Source organism: Macaca mulatta, chromosome 14 (genome assembly GCF_049350105.2).
Source record: "Macaca mulatta isolate MMU2019108-1 chromosome 14, T2T-MMU8v2.0, whole genome shotgun sequence".
In the NCBI taxonomy this organism is placed as follows: domain Eukaryota; kingdom Metazoa; phylum Chordata; class Mammalia; order Primates; family Cercopithecidae; genus Macaca; species Macaca mulatta.
This window is the reverse complement of record NC_133419.1, coordinates 106669043-106685122: the sequence shown is the minus strand read 5'-3', so window position 1 is coordinate 106685122 and position 16080 is coordinate 106669043. Positions and strand designations below refer to the sequence as shown.

The following is a 16080-nucleotide window of genomic DNA, read 5'->3' as shown; positions in this document are numbered from 1 at the left end:
GCTGAAAGAGGGGGTTGCCAAAAGATGTGGGAATTTGAAGGAAACAGTAATGATAAATTTAAAAAAATATGATTTACAATGACATAAATTTGAGATTTAAAAGATAACGAGAGATGTGTCTATCAATAAAAAAGCATGTTCAATTTCATACTTGTAAGATTTGCTCAATAGCATTACTCAAGGCAGAGATCACCAATTACCTTTTTTCATTGTTTGAGAAAAAAATAACATATATTCTGAAAGCTGTACCCCAGAAAGAGGGGGGTTGGAATACAGTCACAAAAAATGACGAAGGACAATGTCAGCCACCCTTGAGTCCCAGCTTCTGCCACATCTTCTCTGCTAAGGCTGAGAAGAAACTTTAAGACAGAAAACTCCTTAAAATTTAGATAACCTAGGTATCTCCATGGACAAATGAAAAGCAAGGACTTGATCTTTAATATAATTGAGCGGCTCAGTGGAAACAGAACTGAATTGGGAGTCAGAGGACAGTTCCACTCTGGAATAATCACTTCTCTCGGCTTCAGTTTGCTCATCTGTAAAATGAAGATACTAATACCAGCCCTGCGTACTTCAGAGGGTCGCAGTAGAGAACAAATTAGATAAAGTAAGTGAACATGCTCTGTAAACTGTAAAGCACTACACAAGGCAAACTTAATCATTATTTAAGGTCATCCTAGATGCTCCACAGCAGGGAGAAAGTGAGAAGGAAAAAGCAGCTTTTCCATCCATTAACACCTTCTCTCTGGGAGACCCTCAGAGAGCTTGTGTAAAGACAGTGATAGAAAGTTAATCACCCCTGTGTTAAGCAGACATCTTTGCATTCATTTTAAGGAATTGGTTTTTACTGCTCTGTCTCTTTCCAGCAGATATATGTCAAGTTGCTGTGGCTTTCTGACTGCTCTTTCTCAGAATGCTCTACTGGAGCCCACTTTTCTGTTGCATACATTGCCAGGTTATTGTTTCAGGCTCTTCTTCTTCCTAAATCTGTTTTGCTTTGATGATCTCATTGATTCCCCAGGCTTACTGGGCTCCAAATCAACATTTCCTATCCTACTATCCATCACATACCTAAGTCTGGAAGTTGCACAGGCCCCTCCAATCCAGCATGTCCAAAGTGGAATTCACTGTCTTCCCTGCTATGCTTACTTCTCCTGAGTTTTACATTGCTATTTACTCAGTGTCCCAATTTAGAAAGTACAGAGCCAGGGATATGGTGGATGTTTTTGCACTGCACAACTCTGAAGGGTGTCATTCATACAATGGCATCTCAGAAGAAGCCAATGCTATGTGGAGCATAACCTGCAGAGCTGAGCACTGCAACCCTCCCAAAAGCTCCACCACTTGCTCCCCTATCTCAATGGTTGCTCATTCCTTGATTTCCTACAATACAGAAGAGTCTGTGGACAATTCACAATTTATCAGAGGCACTCACTTTAATACCCATGACACTTTATAATGTTTCTCCCTTTACTTGATGAGTACGGGACAATATTCTGAGCATGGATTGTTACGTATGAATATTGTAACACAGGAAGGATTTTTGTATTCATTTTAAACGCACATTTTAACACTGCATACAAATGAGTGTTGTGTGTGTATTTAGTAAGGTGTCTCCAAAGATAGCCCCCAACAGTGTCCTTTTCCCATATGCTCATGCTAATCCTGATGTCATGAGGTGGAGCTTATTTCCTTTCCCCTTAATCTGCACTGGCCTTGTGGCTAGTCTTGACTAATGAGGTGGAGCTAAGACAGATGCAATTGAAGATTTGCTAAGTGCTTGCATACTGGAACTTATCCTTTGAAACACTCCTTCTTGGAACCTAGATGTCATGGCTCAAGAAAGCCACAAGGAGGAGAAAAAAGAAATATTGGTTAATAGACCCAGTGGAGATACCAGCCGAGAGCTGACACCAACTTGCCAGTCATATGAATGAACCATCTTGGACATTCTATCCCAGTCAAGTACCCAAATGACTATAAACCCAGCCATCATTACAGGACAGAACTGCTCAGCTGAGTCAAGTCATCACAAAAAGTCATTAGAAATAATAAATGCTTTTTAAAGCTACCACATTTGGCATGGTTGATAGATAAAAAAGTGTGTGTGTGTGTGTGTGTGTGTGTGTGTGTGTATTTACATAATTCACCTCTCTTAGGAGTCTAAGATAAAGACAGATAAGATCACTAGCTAAAAGTGACATGTACACTTTTGGTTGAAATGGTTTTCAAAATAATTCTCTGCAATATTCAGCAAAACTATCTGTTAAGGCAGTGGGAGAAACAATAGAAAAGTGGAAAGGAAGGCCCCAGAGATGAGTCAAACAGGCCCTTTGCCTGGGTGGAGAATAGGTCTCTTAAGCCAGGCTTCTGCCTATTCTTTTATGTGTTATGCCTATGTCCAATTGAGTAGATAAAACTTCAAGCAAGGAATAGAATCCATGACTGAGAAGCTTCAAGCATTTCTTCCACTTTGAAATTTCATAAATAGACCACCTACTATCTGCTCACCTGTGTATAAGACCAGAAAATCTGCGGAGATCTAGCTTATCATCTACATGGCTAGTGCCACCATCAACTCTATGGGGGCTACGAGCCAGCCAGCAGAGAAAAGTCTGTCTTTCTCCTCCCAAGTCTTCATCTTAAGTGGAGCCTCCAGGTTCTACATAAATAGCCTTGAGACAAACTATTCTGTATTTGAATAAACTTGAATAAATTTTAGTTGGTATTTTGAAATCCAAGTCCGGCACAATTCTCACGTCCACTTTCACTATTTTAGTTCATATCCTCATCATCTTTGAGACTAAGCCACTGCACTAGTTTCCCAAGTAGTCACCCTGCCTATGGTTCCTATTTTATTCCATCAATAATCCATAATGCTGTCAGTGATATTTCTAAAACATAAGTCTGTCACCTCACTGCCCATTTAGAAAACTTACTAGTGAAATTCTCAGCATACGGAATGGTGAATTTGTCAAGAGCACTGGAAGATCTTCAATGTTAAGCTAAAGGGTTTGAGTTTCAAGCAGCAGGTAATAGAGAATCAAAGTAGTATTTTGAAAATGTCCTTTCAATCCTTTCAATATCAGATTTATGAACTGCTTTTGGTTTTAGCCAGGTCTATCAGTCTGTTAGTTTTGTTTTATAGTCATCAAAATAATTTTCTGCAGGCTTCTATTTTTTTACTTTTCCACCTCTCTTCTGCACATCTTCTCATTCTCCAATTCACGTTCATTCACATGCCTGCCCAACTCAGCACTCCCTATGTCTGTCTTTCCTTGAGTCTATAATTTTAAACTGATATATGGATAAAATAGCTTTCTGCTTCTCTCTCTTCAACTTCGGTCATCTACAGAAAGTGAAACCAGTCCCAATGGATCACATGCATTTCTCCCTTTCTGCAAACCTCTCCCCAGACAGATATCAGCACCTCTGTTAGTATATGTCAACATAGTGTGGGGGAATATGTCTTCTTATAGCTGGGCCACTTTAAGTGGTCCCTCTGGCACTAGGACTAACTCTCTGTGAGTAGCTGATCATGTTTAAATTTAAACTTCCTGGCAAAGTCCCTTCACTTTCCACAAACACAATTGCAATGGCTGTTCCTGGAAGCTAGCAGTCCTTGCCACTGTTGTCACTGGCAGATAGGGTGGTAATTAAAATCATTCCACAGCCATCCGCTGAAGTCTCCTCAATTTGTGGCAGACTGGCTGAGTAAGAAGATGAAGCATTAGGAGGCACTTCTTCTCTTGACTCCACGTAACTCCTGCTAAAGAGCTAGTCATTGCTCTTGCATTGCCAGGAAGTTGGGGTGTCAACTCAGAAGGGACTTGATGTTTCATTTCCTCATTTTAGACGTACCCTCAGTTCAAGGCTCTCTGCCTTATGGATTAGATGGTCTTCTGCAAATTACTAAGTCTTAATGAGCCTCATTATTCTCATCTGTAAAAGGGTTATAATAGGATCTGCTAAGAATTAGAGATTATCAGTCTGTGTGTGTGTGTGTGTGTGTATGTTTGTGTGTACATCACTGGATATAGCACACAATAAATAGCAGCTATTATTGTTAGATGATTCTATAACCAGCCCCTTTGCCTGTTGCAAGTCTGTCTGGGAATACTGGGAACTCTATCTCTCCTCTCCATTTTCAAGTTTTTAATTTTTAATATCAGCAAGCCATTCTTTCTGGTAAGGCTGAAAATTGTCTCTGAACATTTGGAGCGCTTTTAAGTAGCTGAACATAGGAAACTCATGTCAAAAATTATATCTTGGGACACCCCTGGAACAAGAAGTAGTCCTCAAAGATATAAGGCTATGAGGATTTCAGATAACCCATTTCTCAGTAATTGTATTACTGCCTCCTGAAAATTTTGTTACACCATGTATGGAAAATCAGATCCCAGACCTCACAAAGAGTGAAATTCTGAAAGTCTCATACTCTTTTATTTTATTTCTTTTTATGAAAACACTGGGATTTATTTCACCAGTCTTTCATCTTCTAGAAAGTCTCCTGACTGGCAAAATGTCATGTTTAAATCTGTCCTCATTTTGCATTGTGACTAAGTGCAAACTTTCCAAAGTATAATTTTCATCCATGTTGGCAGTCTCAGATAATACCCTGTATTAGCTGTCTCAGGTAGGAACTGCCAATGCTGCCTCGGTAGCATTTCCAACATATGGAATTATCTGGGTACATACCACATACAGGGGTAGTGATGGTTAATGTGCCAACTACAGTTTCTACTGCATCATAAGAAATGTATGCTTGTATGTCATTTGTTCACCTTTAAATGTCTTTCTGGGTTTATTCTGAGCACAGCGGCTTTTATACAGAACAAAACAGTCTTGGAGGTTTTATTTTCCCTCTACAAACACCCAGAGGCACTAGTTCAGTTAAGAAACAAATTAAATTTTGTGAAAGAGAAACAGTAATATGTTTGAAATATCCAGAACTGTTCCCCTTCAGCTGCATTTAAAAACGACTAAACTGATTTAATTCACATTTGTGATGTCAGTTGTCAGATTGGAATAAGATCTTGTGGACCTATCTTTAATGACTAAAAAGAGTATGGCAATAAAAATTCTACTGAAAAAGCTGCCCTGTTCCCTCTGATAGTATCTTAAGAAAGCATTACACATAAAAAGTGCTTGCCACATGGTTTTTAAATAATGTGCACTAAAATCCTACTTTATACCAGAAACATGTCAAGTTTTTGACAGAATCTGATTAATTATTTTATCCTGGCATACATAAAAAAGCAAATTTAGTTGATAGTCTATTGACTTAACCAGAAGTTGTTGATTTAAAAATATTTATACAGTATAATAAAATGTAAGGAGACGTAACAAATGCATATTTTCCCTATTTGGTATCCCCATTAATTTCTGTTCTTTTGGTGATGAAATCATAAAATAATCAGCAGTTATACTGCGTAGCTCTATTTCTTCTCTAGCTCTGCAGCACTGATGAATGGAAGAAAATTTTGACAGTTTTTTTTAGATCTCATTATCTTTTCCTTTTATGAACGATGGTGGTACCAGAATATCCACACCATTCTCTTTTCTGTCATCCTCTGACTGTAAAATAAAATTATAGAACATTTTAGTAAAACTCCAAAATGAAGATTTATTTTAAGATAAGTTTATTTAACATGAGAAAATTTTTTGAAATAGAAATTCAACTTCAGGTTATTCCTCCAATTTACTGATTTTTTTCCTTCTAAATATTTTCTATGCCGCTTAATAGTAATGAATCAGCAACATAATTTACAAATCTCCACTAAAGTAATGTCACTGATATTGATATTGTATCATATATAACAAATATTATTTTACGTTGACAATATTTGCTTCATTCTTAGTCTGAATAAATACTTTTGGAAACTGCTCAGGTTTCAAGTAGAAACTATGGAATTCTCCAAGCCTGGAAACCATTTTCACTTTATGATTTAGAGCAGGAGCCAGGATAACTTGTTAGCTTGTCAGTAGTGTAAAGTCTCAGATCCATAAAAGTTCTTGACAATTTGGCAATGTTGCTGGAATGGTGAGAGGTAGGACTTTCTGGATGAGGAAGGATGAAGGTCTCACAAGTTGATTAATAGAATTTGGAAAAAACATCCATAGGAATCAATAACAAAGATGTTGACTAAACTATATGTCAACCAGGCTATACAAGGTTCTCCACTTTATTGCCTATTAATGAGAAGGAATTGGGGTGGTGGTTGCTGACCAAAGAATAGGAAATAGGATCAAAGACAGCTGCCAATATAGTGCCCTAGTTGTTAACTCTGTTTCACACAGGAGACTTCCTTGATAATTTGGTGTTCAATCTCAGGTCTGCCCAATTGTAAAAAGTATTATGAAGATGAATTCTAGGTAGGCAGAGGTTTTTCCCTATCAGAAAACAGTTCCAGAATCGCATACCCTCACTGAGTGAGAAAGGAGAGAAATATGTTACTTCCAAAACCAAATGAATTGTAAGAATTTAGTCTGATTTGCTTGGAAAATGAGAGAAGCATGAAATTCTTGTTAAAGATGAATGTCAACAGCAACGCCATCTAAAGGCTCAGCTTCTCCTGCAATCTATCATGACAAACCTAGATCCATTCAGAGAAGACAATAAAACATCTAAGAATATTTTTGCAGTGAATATTGGCTGCTATATGGAAGCTTTGGCCCTCTTGGATAGTTGTCCCTAAGGCAGACAAGTTCCAATTGGAAACCATAGGTGAGGCATTGACTAGTTGTTAGGCTCTTACTGCCCTGGATTTGGCTCGTAATGCAGACGCAGGTGTCCCATGGCGAATAAGAAACTGACCCAAAGAAGTCTACAAGTCTAGTGGCTGCACAGATTGAAATGAAAAGTGAAGCAATGCTTTGTTTTCATGGCATAGAACCCCTTTCTCCCTGCAACCCCTCTCTCCCGACTCCATATCCCCTCCATCCCATGCTACCCCAATTTCAGCTGCTTTAAGGAGAAAGATGTTTAGGGGCAGGGCTGAAGCCAGCTTGTCCTCAAGGGGAACTGAAGGTTATACACACATGTCTGAGTTTGCTAGGGAGGCAAGGGAATCAAATGTTTAAGGCTTTGTTGGATACGGGGCCCACCAGCCCATCTGGTCCTGTTTAGGAGAGGGGACATCCAAATTCAACTATGGGGTTTGGATGGAATTCACCATGGAAAGGGAAGCTAAAGTGGTGCTGTGAGTCAGTTTCTTTAGGAGAATTTAATGTACTATTTTTGCGGCTTCCACGCAGAATATATAATTGGTATTGTATGTCTGTACTAGGAATGTTCTTAAATACCATAAGGGATCTCCCAATTCAGAAGAGCCACAAATAGAGAGGTGTTAGTACCTTTAACATTTCTCCCAAACCTAACTACCCCTTGAGCTAAATGACTGCGACTGATGATTTTGCCAATTGGATCCTCTGGCAAAGGGAGACAGCCTTCGCCGACAGGCATCCCTAAGGGGTTTGGAATTCTTTGTCTCTTAGATGCAGATACCAGGTACATGCTTTTGTAAATTACTGTATTCTTGTTAAAACTGAATGTCTGAGGCATAGAAGCCTTGTGGCTGGCCTAACGTCTCCATTTTGGGGTAAGTCAACTTGGACTCAATTGTGTTAAAAGGTGAAAAAGCCCAGCAAGCCTCAATTGTTAGATAGAAATGCTTATTCAAGAAGGTAGCTGGCCTGAACCCAGCAGCATCTCAGCTTTAGGTAAAAAGGAGGCACTCCATTGCCTGAACCACATCGCTGGCTCAGCAGGATGCCCAGTTCACAGCAGTTCCCATAAATGCCTAGGCCTGGCTCAATAATATTTCGGCTGGGCTGAAACCCAGTGATGTCCCCTTGACTGCTGCAGCTGTACATGTGAAGTGCCAGTCATGCAACATCAAAACTGAATGTGGCCACTTGGCTCAGTGGACAGAACTCAAGGCTGTTCTCATAGTCTTGGCTAATATTCCCCTTGATACATCTTGTTATAGTTCTACTGATTCTTGGGTGATTTCCATTGGCCTAGCTTTTTGGTTTGACACTTGGAAAACTACAGACTGGAAGAGTAATGTTATCCATCTTTGAGACCGTAAATAGGGTAAACAAATTGTGGCTGTTGATTGAAGTTTCTGAGTTGCTCACTGGCCTTAGTGACTAACAATGGAGAGAAGACCATTCTCTGATGAGACTGATTGGAATCAAAGTCTGATCAAGCCTGTATCTCCTGGATGGCTACCATTGCTCCCTGGAGGCATCATTATACTGGCCATGGCAACACATCTGCCATCTTATACTGGGCACAAAATGAAAAGCCTCAAGTATCTCCAGCTGTAGATTATGTACCCCACAGATGACTGCGGAGATATTTCAAAGATAAGGCTACCCTTGATTCCTTGGGAGATCTTCCTGGAGGAATAACTGACTTGTTATTTATGCACATTCTGTTTTCAATTAGTAATAATCGTGCTTCAGATAAACCTCATTGGCTATGATACTGCCACTGCACAAAGCTATTTATGCACATTCTGTGAGGCAATTATTAACTCCAGGGAGAACAATATATGGTACAAATATAATCGTATTGTTCTACATGGCTCAACTATAAATAATATTTAAAGAGGCATAGAAATGAGAACACCAAATATTGTGGTGCAACTCTATTGTGAATATTGGGGAAGCAACACGCGTAGGTGGGTGTGTTTTGTAATAGTGGAATAAGCTGTTGGGGAGCTAAATCTTCATCTTCCATGGTAGGAAGTCAGATATTGTTTAATAAAAAATTAAGAAATAGTATAAAATGCTATTTGAGAATAAGGAAGTATACACCATGAGAAACAACGAAAACAGCTGAAAGTGATTGAGAGTGAGAATTGGCATGAACAGGGGGTGGAACCAGAGGCTGTGGGATATTCTTAAGCCTAGCTGAACTGTTTGACTTTTAAAACTATATGCCTACTCTATTGGTCTGCTAAGGCTGCCATAACAAAACACCACAGCCTGGATGACTTAAACAGCAGAGATTTCTTTTTCACAGTTCTGGAGATTAGAAGTCCAAGATCAGGCTGTCAGCAGGTTTGGTTTCTTCTGGGGCCTCTCTCCTTGGCTAGCAGATGGCCACCTTCTCTCTGAATCCTCACATGGTCTCTTCTTTGTGCACACACACCACTGGTGTCTCTGTATGTCCAAATTCCCTTTGTATAAGGGCATCAGTCAAATTGGATTAGGGCCCACACTAATGGCTTAATTTACCTTAATCTTATCTTGAAAGGATCATCTCCAAATACAGTTATATTCTGATGTACAGGGGGGTTAGGGTTACAATATATGAATTTGGAGGGGGATATAATTCAGTCCATGAAACATGCATTAGTTAAAATAATAAAAAATGCCGTCTCAAAAACCTCCTTTAGATTTAAACCATGTAGAAGTCAATAATTATCTGGGGCATCAAACTCCACTGTCAGTCCCCATTGCAATATCATAGATCTTATTATACTTTGTTCATTATGTCAAGACTTAGAAACATTTAAATTTAGATTTATTTATTATGTTTCAGATAAGATAGCAGTAACCACAATATCTTGGGAGAGTGCTACACCACTCTTTTCATCAGTTGTATCCACTTGATTCTGCAAAATGTCCTTTCCACCACCTGCTTTCTTGAGTTCCCATCAGCAGTTCTTCAAGCCTCTTACCCAGGTTTTCCCCCTCATTTTCTGTATTTTTTCTTCTCTTTTTGACTTATTACCTTATTTTTTTTCCACAAGAACCTAACCACAGAATTCTTGCCTGTTCTTGTAAAAGAAATTGGGTGTTTATGACAAGAGAAGAAAAAAAAAAAAAAAAAAAGAAATCCACCTCTTCGGTCTGTAAATAGTGGCTTCTGGAATTCAAGCTGTGTTCCGTAAGTCAATACTAGCTCTGGTTAAATCCGCTGGGAGACATACATGAATCTGCCAAGAAATAACTGTGATTCCAAATGAAGTTTTGTAAGCAGTGATATGAATCCTGCTTTATCACAATGCATTTGAGAAGATCCTGACAGAAATCCTGAACAAGATTAATGGGGAAATATGAAATGGGATTGAACTAAGAGAGTTAATATATTGCCTGGTACCACTATCATTCTAAAATAGCAGAAAACATTGGAAGAGGCTATAAATATATACTGAAAAGAACTCAGTACTTGCAACATGATAGAAGAAGAAATGTTCAGAAGCATCAATTGTATTAAAGACAGCAGAAAGAGTAATAACCAAAAATACATTTTTTCAATATTTACACTCTACTCAGTCCTTGCAAATAATTTCCTTGCAAATATTACACATTCCCATAAGAAAATCAATTTTTATTATATACTTTTGTGACTATCTTCTTTTTCCAGATGGTTTCACTTTCTTAACTGTCATTATACTCTTAGTATGTTAAGAAGATATTAAAATATACCACAAGGATAATTAAACTCCAATTCACCATACTTTGTTTTAATTAGTTACTTAATTACCAAAGCAAAGCAAAATTTAAGTAAAATTACATGAACATATAGTTGAAGAAGCACATGAATAAATATGGTAAAAGGAAAATTTGGGTAGAAAAATCCATGCATTCCCTGGGCACCCTACCATTTTTCATACATTATGCTAAGTGTTACAGGCACATAAAGGTAATGAAAACAAGTTTCCCTCCTAAGACTTTGCAGCCTACTTGGTGACACTGACCTGCATAAGCATAAACATTTATAGTGAGTGTTTAATTTCCTCTCATATTTCCCCCCCTCATAATTCTGTTAAACCAAACTGAAAGAAAACAGAAAGGTCTTGGGTAAAAGAAACTTCACATCCTTTGACTCAAAGAGCCACTCTGATTTCCTCTGGGGTAGGCATTGGGCAGCACTCCTAGCTATATACCTTCTGCCTGTCATTTAAACTTTATCTTGATTATTATTGTATACTAGTCATGAAATTATATTCTTTGTCAAGTTCCTCATTACTCTGAAGAAAGATGCTACAAGAGTTAAAATAACCCTACGTCTACAAAGGCATAGCCTGGCTTAAAGCTAAGCATTTCAGTTCCATTTAGGCTTTAGGTATTAGCATCTCTTTGTAATGCAAATTGTTCTACAGCAAAAGGATTTTCCCGGTTCTGGGAACCTGCGTGGTGAGCGCAGCAGAGACTAGCTCATCTGCAATGTGCAGTAGTTCTGCTGCATTATATGCGTACCTTGAAGCAGCAGTGAGATCAGCCTGACTCGGCTTAATATGATAAGTCATGGTTTGTGCCAGCCACTGGCCTAATGTGTTAAGTGTGTGTGGATATTAAGAATTTTTTTAGCATAAATTTTACGGAAAAATTATGAACAAGAAATGAAATTTACAGAATTCAAATTATGAAGACTCTCTGATATAGTTTGGATATTTATCCCTGCCCAAATCTCATGTTCAATTATAATCCCTACTATTGGAGGTGGGGTCTTGTGGGAGGCATTTGAGTCATGGGGGTGGATCCCTCTTGGCTGGGTGCTGTCTTTGCAATACGTGTGGGTTCTCACATGATCTGGTGGTAGTGAAATGAGACATCTCCTCCCCCACCCTCTCTTTCTTGCTTCCGCTTCTGCCATGTGAGACACCTTCTCTCCCTTTGCCTTGCACCATGATTATAAGCTTCCTGAAGCCTCATCAGAAGCCAAGCAGATGCCAGGACTATGCTTCCTGTACAGCCTGTAGCACTGTGAGCCAATTAAACATCTTTTCTTTATAAATCACCCAGTTTCAGTTATTTCTTTATAGCAATGCAAGAATGACCTAATACCCACCTCCCACAGTTTCTTCAGAGGGAACAATATTGCCGAAAATAAACTGCTTCAATACAATTTTAACTAAATCATTCAGATTTTGATTTTCCTTTGATTTCCTATATTGTTATTATTATTTTCTGAAACCGTGTTCTAAAATACAACTTTTGACTTTTATTTCATAAAAGTTTAAGCTTTTATCTCACCATTTTATTGTGTTGAAACTGAGTGAGCTCTCAGTTTTGGATGTCTAAATATTCAGTGAAATTTCATATTGAACAGAAGGTATAAGATTGAGGAACAGAGGTCAACAGTACAGTAAATGGAGAATCAATTTAAACACAAAAACAATAACAAAAACTAATAAACGTTCAGGCCTCATATATCATCAGGGAAGTTTTCCCTCTTTCTTCTGTTCTTAACAGCCTGCTGATCAATTTTTGGCTTGGAAAATAGGACAAAGATTGCATATGGCATATGTAAATCAGGAAAAGCTACATTTCAGATTGTGTAGTCTAAGTAAAAATTTTAGTGACTTCGTCTGTGGTTCCTTAAAGGGCTTACATTTCTGTCCCTGTCTCTAAAGATCTTAAAATTCAGTGAAATTGACAGATTGCTACAGACTGTGCATCACCTACAAACAAAAATTAGAGATAAATGGAATAATAGTAAATAATTAGAGATCAACAGAAATAAACAGAAAAAAATAATTCTGACAACATAGATGGAAAACTTGATGGATTTGGAGAATTTGACTTGGCAGTTGAAGAATGAGGATTTTCATGCAGGAAAAATGGCAGAAAATTCATTTCATATGCAAAACTGAGATAATATTGCATATGAAAATTGCCCAGTGAGTTGCCTGGCATGGGGGAGCCAGTCAATAAATTTACATTTTTTCCCTATGACCAAAGATAAAGCGGGTCCATGCCTGACATGTTTGAGGAAGGGTTATTTGAAGAGCATGGCTGGAGTGAACAGTGTGTGAAGGAAAGATGGAAAGAGACAACGTGTCCCAATAGAAAAAGTTGTGCTTTGAATCCAGAAATGGTTTCCTTTACCTACGAGTTATGTGATCTTACTCTCTAGCCCTGAGTTTCCTTATCTGTGAAAAGAGAATTATTTTTGTTTCCTAGGGATGTGGTAACAAAGTGCCACAGATTGGGTAGTTTAAAACGACATAAGGCCGCGCGCGGTGGCTCAAGCCTGTAATCCCAGCACTTTGGGAGGCCGAGACGGGCGGATCATGAGGTCAGGAGATCGAGACCAGCCTGGCTAACACGGTGGAACCCCGTCTCTACTAAAAAAAATACAAAAAACTAGCCGGGCGTGGTGGCGGGCGCCTGTAGTCCCAGCTACTCGGGAGGCTGAGGCAGGAGAATAGCGTGAACCCGGGAGGCGGAGCTTGCAGTGAGCTGAGATCCCGCCACTGCACTCCAGCCTGGGCGACAGAGCGAGACTCCGTCTCAAAAAAAAAAAAAATAAATAAAATAAATAAATAAATAAATAAAATGACATAAATTTATTGTCTCACAATTCTAGGGGCTAGAATTATGAAGTCTGCTCCCTCTGGAGGGCCACGCTCCCTCTAAAGCCTGGAAAGGAATCTTGCCCTGCCTCTTTCTAGTTTCTGGTGGTTTACTGGCAATCTTAGTCATTTTTTTGCTTGGAGCAGCATAACTTCAACCTCTGCCTTTGTAGTGACACAGTGTTCTTCCTGTGTATCTCCATCTTCACATAACCATCTTCTTATAAGGATACTAGTCACACTGGGTTAGGGGCCCACCCTGCTCCAGGATGGCTTCATCTTAACTAATTACATCTTAAATGACTCTACATCCAAATAAGTTCATGTTCTGAGGTAATGAGGGTGAGAATTTCAACATATCATTTTTTAGAGGGACACAATTCAATGCACATCAGAGATAGTAATATCTATTTATTTCATTGTGTTGCTGAGAGATTTAAATATAATAATGTATGATAATGTATGCATGTTATAAAGGAAAACTTTTCATGCAATTTTATCTACGCTTACCCCCTACTCAGGAGAGTTTCATGTGCTTGTCACCCCTCAGAGGGTACAGAAACTCTCACAAATGTTATATTTGACCTATAAGAAATATAATTATTCTTCAACTGAATTTTTGGTACACTGTCAATGATACCTAAGATTGTATTTTTCAGTAAGAAAGTATAATTTTCTGATTGCTTGTAAAGATGCAATTAATGAGAGTTAAAGTTAATTGAGTGCATGTTATGTGCTGAGTACTGTTATGAGTGATTTATGAGAATTAATTGTCACCAAAATAGACTCATGATCATTCTTAATTTGACAGACGAGGAAATGGAGGTACAGAGATATTAACTGCCTTACACAAGGTCATATAAATAGTAAGAGTTAGAGCCAGGATCCAAAATCAGATAGTATGGTGTTAGACCACAGGTTCTCAAATTCTGTTCTACATGTCTTTCAATCAGAGCATGCACATAAATAAGTAAAGAGCCATTTCCACTTTTCTACCCTTAGTTGCCCTAGTTCTTGAAATCATAAATGTTTCACCATGCCTCAAAGGACAAATTATATACTAAAATAAACTGACAGTGTCCAAACCCAAGTGGCTGCTTTTTCGGTCCTTAATCCATGTATTTTAGAAAGTTAAAGAGAAAAATGTTTTCCATTGTCCTGATTTCCTTGCATAAAATGTGTGGTCATGAAATTTAACCTAATTAATGTAGCTTGACTTTGTTACACACACATAAAAAATTAAATTAAAAACAAGGGATTAGTTAAGTTTTAAAACATATTACTTCTAAAATCCCATATCAAACTGCTAGCAGTTTTCAGAGGCCTATATTAAATGGATGTCAGCATCATGGAGTAAAGGTCACTTATGTCTGGCTATTAGCTCAAGCCCTTCTGTGCCTGCCTTTTCTGTCCTGTTCCTTGGCCTTTGGTCGTTTGGTTCCCATTATGCCCTCTCCAGTGCACAGGAAGGGAAGATGTCAGTATGTGAAAGTTGTATTTGTCATGTAATTGCTCTAGGCAGGCATTTTATGCTCTAAGGTGACAAAAGCTTTATTTAGAGGATGTTTGTGAACATTCTGGGAATGCTATCCATCTGAATTATCTCTGTCACTACTATTGTATGTAATAAAATATTAATTGAATAGTTAGAGAAAAATAACATAGCAAGCAAGCAAGATGAAGACTCATTCTTTACCTGTGAGTATTAGTGGTTATAATGGATGGAATTATCACCAGCCAGACATGCAAGTTATTTTGCTGTGCCACCTCTGAATGTAAAAACAAATGTAATAGTGAAGTAGCATTCATCTCTCCCCTGAGTAACAGACCTGCACTTCCAACACTGTGGGACTTTTGCATATCAGGGTGGCACAGGCAAGTTCTAGCTCATTAGGCTGCAAACCAAACATCACTTTTTTCTAACCAACACTTGGGACTCAATTTATGCATTCTGGGGATCTCCTGTGCCAGTCTTCTCTTCTATACCTGAAATTTGCTATCTAATCCTTGAAAAATCTTTAGCTATTTTATTTTGGTCACTTTTTATGACCCTTACTGTATTTTTAGCAAGGTTGATTCTCCTTTGTCTCTCTAATTCCACATTTATTTCCATTTATTTTTCTTCTTACACTACTTTCCTGAGCTCTATTCTAGAGCATTTGTATCTCTGCTCTGTGTTCTTGCTTTGTGTAGGTGCTTGCTTTAGTAAATTAAAATGATTGCCATATTTTCCACTGGATTTAATTTTTGGTGCATGTTCTTTGACTGTTTTTCATTGTGCTTACAGATTTCTGTGTTGTAATAATATGGTTCCTCACTTACACTGACCTTCACTACTAGAAATATCTTTCTTCTGTTAAAATGTAACATTAATTAGAAGGCACAGGTAGGCAAGTAATACTCTATAAATATAACCTACTAATGATATTCTGTAATGTATTCAAAATATAAATCTCACAATAATCCACTGAATTTACAGAAAATATTTGTAATTATTTTGAAGTGGAATTTATCCTATCATTTATAACCATCACTATGAGATTTACTGAAAATTTAAAGTGTCCTCTTTACATGAGAATGGTTGGAAATGTATGATACACCTGACACATCTTGCTCTAGTTGTAAGGAATGAATAGAAAAAAGAAAATTTAAAAACTATTACTTTGGCCACAACACTGAGCTAGTTTTCAGATTTATTACTATAAAGCACCCAAATGTTGTATCAATGCTATATGAATGCAGATGTGTAAACACCATGATA

General features: G+C 38.0%; 1 protein-coding gene and 1 pseudogene across 7 annotated transcripts in view; both read right to left on the bottom strand.

Moving 5' to 3' along the window:
• GRIA4 (glutamate ionotropic receptor AMPA type subunit 4) overlaps positions 1-16080 on the bottom strand; it is a 372806-nt gene that overhangs the window by 147503 nt on the left and 209223 nt on the right. The gene's annotated exons all lie outside the window — the stretch shown is intronic.
• LOC114672591 (U4 spliceosomal RNA) lies at positions 8355-8512 on the bottom strand (annotated as a pseudogene).